This window comes from Mchenga conophoros, linkage group LG16 (assembly GCF_057382185.1).
Source record: "Mchenga conophoros isolate Kocher_MC1m ecotype Shallow Benthic linkage group LG16, M_conophoros_male_GT1.1, whole genome shotgun sequence".
Lineage (NCBI taxonomy): Eukaryota > Metazoa > Chordata > Actinopteri > Cichliformes > Cichlidae > Mchenga > Mchenga conophoros.
The window spans coordinates 36,492,825-36,500,568 of NC_140541.1; positions in this window are offsets into that span (position 1 = coordinate 36,492,825).

Here is a 7,744-nt window from a genome sequence, read left to right on the forward strand (position 1 = left end):
AAGCAGAAAATGTATTTAATATAAGCTAATTGTAAATAAAACAGCCCATTTAAAACCCAAATCTGAGCTCTGGAGTAGGTTATGTGCTCAGCAGTTGTTACCATGGTGATTTTGGTCCCAGTCACACACAGGTCTAAAAACCGGTTGGCAACCATTTGGAAACCACTGTCGTATTCGGTGACCAACTTGCAAGTGGATGCTGGTGGTTTGCTGTAAAATCAGTTGCTGAAGCATAAAGTCTGGTCAGTTACCCCGGTAACCACTGTTTGCAAGGGAAAAGCGTTTTTATTCCACAAGTGGCAGGAGAGCAGGGGAGGGGTTTCTGGAGGTTGCTGGCAGCTTGCTTTGTTAGCAGGTTGCCATGGTCACCAGTAGGTTGCATTGAAGAAATCAACTTATCCGCAAATGCAAACTACTCATCAAGCAGTACTGGGACTCTGAAAGATACAACGTGAACTGGAAACAAAGAACCTTCAATGTAAAAGTTGCAACTTTGGAAACGTGCTGTTTGCAGCAGTAACTTTGATTTGATAGTGATGTTCTCCATTTCAAGTTTGTGTCACACTTTTTTAACTTTCACTATACTTTAAAGAGTAAACAGTGAGTGTTTTTAATGCAAACTGTGGGCAGCTACGGAAATCTGCTAGCAACCAAAACAATCACAAAGAGGATTTTGGTGCAGTCGATTGCATCTGGAAAATGCCGGCAACCTCCAGCAACCACTCGCCAACTGGCCAGAGTACACAGATTTTTCCTGGAGATTCCCGTTTGTGTTGCTGACAACTCTGATTTTAATCTCAGCATAACCCACTAATGCATTAATCTTGCTTCTGCATGTAATCTGACAGGCAAAAAATCAGCAGAAAACAACATTTCACAGAATAAACTTGAACCTAAATAGGCGTGCAATCAATATGACTGATTCTGATTATAGATCAGATTATACATGAAGAAACTTGAGCTTCTCTTGATTGTAGAGTTGCAGTCACAGGGCAAATTGTTGTTGCTGCACATTCACACATTTGTGTCTAAAATGTGTGAATGGCACACATTTTAGACACCTTTGTTACACAGAGCAGTTTTCAGTGTCTGAGAAACGTCATGAAAGAACTGCATCTATTTTGAATGTAATTATGCACGTCCAGGTGTGTGTGTGTGTGTGTGTGTGTGTGTGTGTGTGTGAATGAGCAGATGCATATGGAGTCACACGTGTCTATGTGTGCTTCACAGTGTGTCTAAGAGTAAGTGCCTCTCTATTTCCTTTTGTTCTGTTTCAAAAGCTGCCCACACACTTGCTCCAGCTGTGGGAGGCATTTCATTGTGCTGTGAGATTAGCTTGGCAGACTGCAAAGAGTAATACATACAGCCATGCCAATTTAAACAGAAACAATGAACACATCACTGTAATTAAATAAAGCGCTATATCTCTGCTGCTTTGCTGAATCGGGACAACATTAATGTCAGATGAGCATGTACTTTTCACATTAGTGCTTAACTGCAGCTTTACAGTGATTTCCTGATCATGCAGATGCTTAAGTCATAAAAAACTGCAAAACTGATCCACTTAGTACAGGTTCATGAAATGCTGTCACACAAATGCACATCAAAGTGCTTTGTGCAGTGGGAGAAGATCAAAAAGTATGTGCCAACAAAACAAATCTGTGCAGCAGCACCCACAAGCTGCACATGTGTTTATACCCATATGTGTGTTTTTTTCCGACACTGAATCATTAACTTCAGTGAGCACTGTGCAGGATTTTACATCTCTAACAAAGTATAATGATCACCCACAACATCATTAGGATCAAGCCAAACCACACTGCACACATGCTGCAGCGTGATGTGAAACCGACTGAGCTTATCTCTTGTAGGAAAAATGACTTTCAGCTGTCATTTAAATAAATCCAAACACAAAAGCTCCAGTCACAAAAACAAAATGAATCATGCCACATCGCCTGTATCTGCAGCTTGAATGCAATGTCTTTCTAATGCCGGGATATCGAGGGAGTATAATCTAAACTTTAAAGGCTGTCTGTCACTGACGTGTGCTGGAATTACAGGAATCAAGCATGTGCTCATAATTGCGTGAGCACAGCAGTTCCTATCAAGCAACGTAAATGTGAGGACAGAAAATGGCGTTATGACGGTGTCTCAAGTGAGAACACATTTCTTTCTTTACATATACATATAATTATACCATTAATTTGACTGTGCAGGGCTCAGTGAACTGTTATTATATTGTCAGCTTTAATATAAGGAAGCATAAAAAACTGTTCCTGTATTTTCTGGACTCTCTGTAAAACAGTGTTTTGCCTCAGTAAACATAATGTGGATAAACTGAAAAACCTCCCACTCTTCGCTGTTATGCAAATTGTCAAAGACTGAAATATTTCTGCCAAGACTTTTCTTGCAAGTAGCATCCTACACCACTGACCTCAAGCATTTTCTGAATTTTCCTGTAATGTTTGGCTGCTAATTAGTTTCAAAGGGCACAAAGTTGTCTCAGCAGGTTTCTGTAAATGCAGGTGTTCATGCAGACTGGAGAAAATAAATGGATGCTAAGACGTTAGACTTATTAATTCTGTTCTCTACTACATTTTATTTCCCTGCTTCAGTTTTTGCAGTTAATTCAACCTCATCATAGAGAGTTAACCTAAAATAGAAATTAGGGGGGAACTTTAGAGGATGCCAGATAAAAATTAATGTGTCTTAAGGTGTACTCACACTGGCCAGTCTGCACCCCCTTTTCACCCCCAAAGCCCAGTTTGTGTGACTAGTGTGATGTTTGCCCCAAATAAGCCACAAAATGCATGAAATCATGAAACGTTTGCGCTGCAAGAGCGCTTTTCAAACCAGTGTTTAAAACATAGAAAGGGTAAACACGAGAGAGGAACTGAGATGTTGGAGCGTAGATCGTTAAGGGCAACATGAGCGCAGACGAGTGGTGAGGGGGACAGTGACGCTCAAGCAATCCCTGGTGTTAGCACTGCCTCACCCACAGAAAGATTTGGTGCTAATGACCGAGATGTTAAAAATGTGTTCTTCTTAATTTAAAATTCATTTTTTAAGTGATATAGTTCTCCAGGCTTGCTGAAGGTCTGTCAAAGTTTTCCTTTGGACGTTGGCTGTTTTATCCTCATTTTCTGTCCAGTCCTTGTCCCTGACAGAGGAATGTTAACTGACGTCTGAATCACTGAAGGATAAAAAAGGAGCCTAAATGATGAACCACTGTTATGTCTACACATAAGAGACAACTTAGACAAGAACTAGTTTGAAATCATGTCTTGAATTTACAAAAGAAATGCCAAAAATAACAGTTTGACAGGAAGAAAAGAGTATGAAACATGATGTATCTTTGCACAGCGTGTCATTAATAAGTTTTGAGGAACCTGGAGGACAATAAAACTAGCAGGCCTAAAAAACGATCTGCAGCAGTTGATAAATGCTGCTGTTTACTGATTCTGATCAGAAATGGTGGGCGGAGGAGTGACTCATTTTACAGCACGACAATGATGCCAATCACTGCTAATGCATTAAAAGCATAACTGGATAGAAAAACACACAGTGGAAGAATACCAGTGATGGACTGGCCTCCCCAGAGCAGCAGCATTACTGAAGCACTTTGGGAGCAAAATGCAGAAACATCCAAAGAAAACTTTGACTTTAACTTCATGAACTATTCCTGAAGATACTTGGGCAGCTTTCTGTAGTCTTTAACTCTAAGAAGGCTGAAGAATAAAGGTAGTCATACCAAATAAAGGGTGGCTCAATACTTATATATACATATACATCCTGTTTCACTTCCTCTCTCCCACCATTTTTCCTGTGCTCTACATCCGCCTTGCTGTCTCCTGCATCTCTAGAGACAGAACAGTGTAAGGCTTCAGAGAGCGGAGCGTGAGACTCGTATGATAACACTACTTAATCTTATGAGAAGACAAATTGGCAACGCATGACTTGCAGATGTACACATCAAGACCCCTACACCGAGAACACGCATTTACTGTTTCGTGTTTTCACGTTTTTCACAGCACATTCCAGATGGAGTAATTGCATCATGTACGGATTTTATACTACAGTACCCCAAGAAGTTAATTTCTTTCTTTTAGGCAGTGCTTTGTTAGGTTCAAATCTCCCAAGCTGCCTGCTGGCAGACTGAAACGTTGTATGAGGTTCCACTGGGAGGTTGCGAACAAGACAGAAATACACCAGAGCCACTTGGGAACAGACGAGCTGAGCTCCGAGCCATGAAAATGACATGCATTAACATCTCCAGCAGACATCTGTGAATGACATTAGGTGGTCTATTATCAACATGCGGGGACATCAGGAGGAGGCGAGTTGGAGCACTTCCTGACATGAGGCACTTATATACTTTTCTTTCCATCATTTCCCCTCCACGGTTCTCTTTTTCTTCTCGTTTCCTGTCCCACAGATATTTACTGGAATGGCTGCAGGAAAGTTTCTAATGAAACTGTGTTTGGCTCGAAGATGGAGAGATTCTTTGTGGTGTCATTATTTAAATGTTCGAAGCTCTGTTTGACTGGCGTTCACAACAAACCATAGTTCAGGTTCGATTACAGAGAAGTTTAATGACTGTTGACACAGTATTTCATAACTAGCACTGCCTGTGGTCACCTGCATGGCCACATGTAACTTGGTAGACTGGTACCAGTTTGGGGATGGTTTTGTTTGTGCCTCCACAGTAGCTGTGAGACACTGGATGTGACTGCACTGGCTTAGTTGAATTCAAGTGTACTTGATTACATTCATACTCAAGTCTAGTCAGTAGTTTTACTTTCTCTGCCTTGTTTGTGTCGCCGGTTCCTCGTGTTTGGTGTCTCTGACAACTGAAGCTTAAATTGCTTCAGTTGTCCTTAGTTCTTCAAACACCAGATGGATAAAAGGAAAAAAGCATCAAACAAACACGTTTTTTTTCAACCACAATCAGCTAGAAGAAAAATGGTGGAGCGGTCTCCAGTGGAGAGACCGGCGTCTACTTTTATTTTTACCAGAGCGTAACAGTAAAGTCAACTGTGTCCAGGACAGAAACATAACTTAGTAGAAACACGAAGAGTAGAATCAATTGTTTTAACGTCTGTCAACTTTTGTTCATACGTAAGTACTAAAAGAAAGCTTGTATGTGTGTCCTCATTAGGACAGGGCTTTGTGTGTGTGAGTGTGATGTAATAAGTAGTGTAATAAATTACTTTCTCCTTTTTTAATGTATCCTCTTTCATGACTGTATTTGGGTCCGCCTTCACGCTTGGTGTTGTTGTTGGTGCTTGGTGTGAAAACTGATAAAGCTCTAACATGAACAAAAAAACAAATGTGGTGAGAAACGTCTTTTTTTTATTTAGCTGAGGCAGCTCTCTAAACTTAAACTTTTATCTCTTTTAATAATAATAATGGATTGCATTTATATAGCGCTTTTCGAGACCCTCAAAGCGCTTTACAATTCCACTATTCATTCACTCTCACATTCACACACTGGTGGAGGCAGCTACAGTTGTAGCCACAGCTGCCCTGGGGCAGACTGACAGAAGCGAGGCTGTCATATCGCGCCATCGGCCCCTCTGGCCAACACCAGTAGGCGGTAGGTGAAGTGTCTTGCCCAAGGACACAACGACCGAGACTGTCCGAGCCGGGGCTCGAACTGGTAACCTTCTGATTACAAGATGAACTGCCAACTCTTGAGCCACGATCGCCCACATTTGACATGCATTAATGAACCAATTGCTTTCCAGGACCCCGAAAAGGTGAGCTTTCACCAAATTCACACGTCTTTATAAAGGCCACGTCTGTCTGACTTGGCAGGATGTTTTTATAAATACACCAATGGATATTTTCCTGTTTGTTACCTTCTGTGATGATGACAATGAGGTTTCAAGCATAGTTTTCTTGTTAATTAGTTTCAGCAGGCGCAGAAGTCCCACTTGGCGCCTAACAGCATCCTCCTATTGTACCCCTATAGCTCGTCAAGCATCCTGAAGTAGAAATAATGTTTCTGTGAGGAAATGAAATGGGCTGCTGAAGTCACTCAAGAGGAGGTGTCTAATATTTTCCCCAGTTTGATGACAAGGTTCACAGAAAGTCAAGGAAATAAGTTGGACTTTAGATGTCAGATAGTGATACCAGCATCGACTCAGGCTTTTTTACACACAGTTCATTTTGCAGGGCAGAAAAACTGTTAGTTTGATCATTAGTATAATTAGTCTCGTACTATAAATGAAAGCTACAGAGTAATTTTTAATTACAGAATTAAAAGGAATAAATGAAGCTCTTCACTACAGTTATGAGAAACATCATGCATAGAAAAGCTATTCACAGTTATAGGAAGCACCTTTGCTCTCAGTGTGTTTACTTGAAATTCTTCACAGTAGCTCTCTTTCACATTTCCATGCTCATCTGCAATCGTGAATAATTGCAGGTGACATAAATGAATCGGGCATTCGGGAAGCATTCATGTCTTCATTCAAAACCTGCACCTGTTAAGTATTTACGTGCATTAAAATGTTTTTTGCAAGAAATCAGACCTAGATCTGTCTTCTTGAAAGGGTTACACAAATCTGATCTTTCTCTTCCACCTACAGCAGGTCAGCCACTCGCACTTCATTCGTGACGTTTCACTGTCCTGCAGTTACATATCTAAGTTAAAAAATGAAAGCTTTCGTGATCTGTATCAAAGACGAATGAAAATAACAAGAGACAACTTTCACATATCACTGACATTAACTTTTAATGCTCATTTCAGCAATAGATGTACCTCAAACTCAAAAAATTGCTAGAGACCAGGTCCCTGCAGCATTCCTCGGCCAGCAGATTAACCCCAGCAGGACAGAAACAGCACAAGGAACACTTTGATACAGCTTCCACAGTCCCCAGATCCCAATCCAATCAAGAATTTGTGGGATGTGCCGGAAAAAGCCCGATCCACACGAGCTGACGAGCTGAGGTGTGCTGCCAAGCAACCCCCCCCCCCCGAGGTTTCCCGTCCATGGCCCGACAAATGATGGGGACGAGGGGGAACCTGCACAATATTAGGCGGGTGGTTTTAATGTTGTGGCTGCTGGATATATGTTCCCCTCCAAGCAGAGCAATTTAACTGCAGACAGATGTTTACGTTCACCCAAACACCACACATCATGCTCAGCAGCAAACACAGAACTTTGTGTGGAGCTGTAATTTTCATCTACTGTAGATCGATTGTGTCCCGTCTTTGAAATACAGTCCACAGATCTCTAACCTCGTGGCTCATGTGCTTCTTTCTTTTGCAGCCACTCTGTTGTTGGAGTGCAAAATGTCTCTGCTGCAATTCACAAGAGCAGTTCTGTTTATATCAGGACAAGGAAAGTAAACGGAAGCCTCTCCAGCGTTGCACGTCTCTGGAGAGCAACTAAACTTTCTTGACAGAAGAGTGGCCCGAAGACTGAAGAGTGGCAAGCCCTCGTGAACTTTCAATATTTCCAGTAAGAGTTCAAACACGTCTTTTCTTTGCAACATCTGCTGGAAGACAAACCAATTTTGCAACTTTGAATATGAGCCTTCTGACCTCAACCCACTCAGTGTCCTTGGTCATTAAATAATCAAATCTGCACAGTACACATTTGTTAATGTAAGTGTATCTGCTGCTGTTGCACTCACGTGGATTTTGCACTTGAATCTCCTCAGGTTGCTATTCTCCTCCATAAATTATTCACCAGGGAGCTTTAACTCATTAATAAGGTCAGCTAGAGTGGGCGGA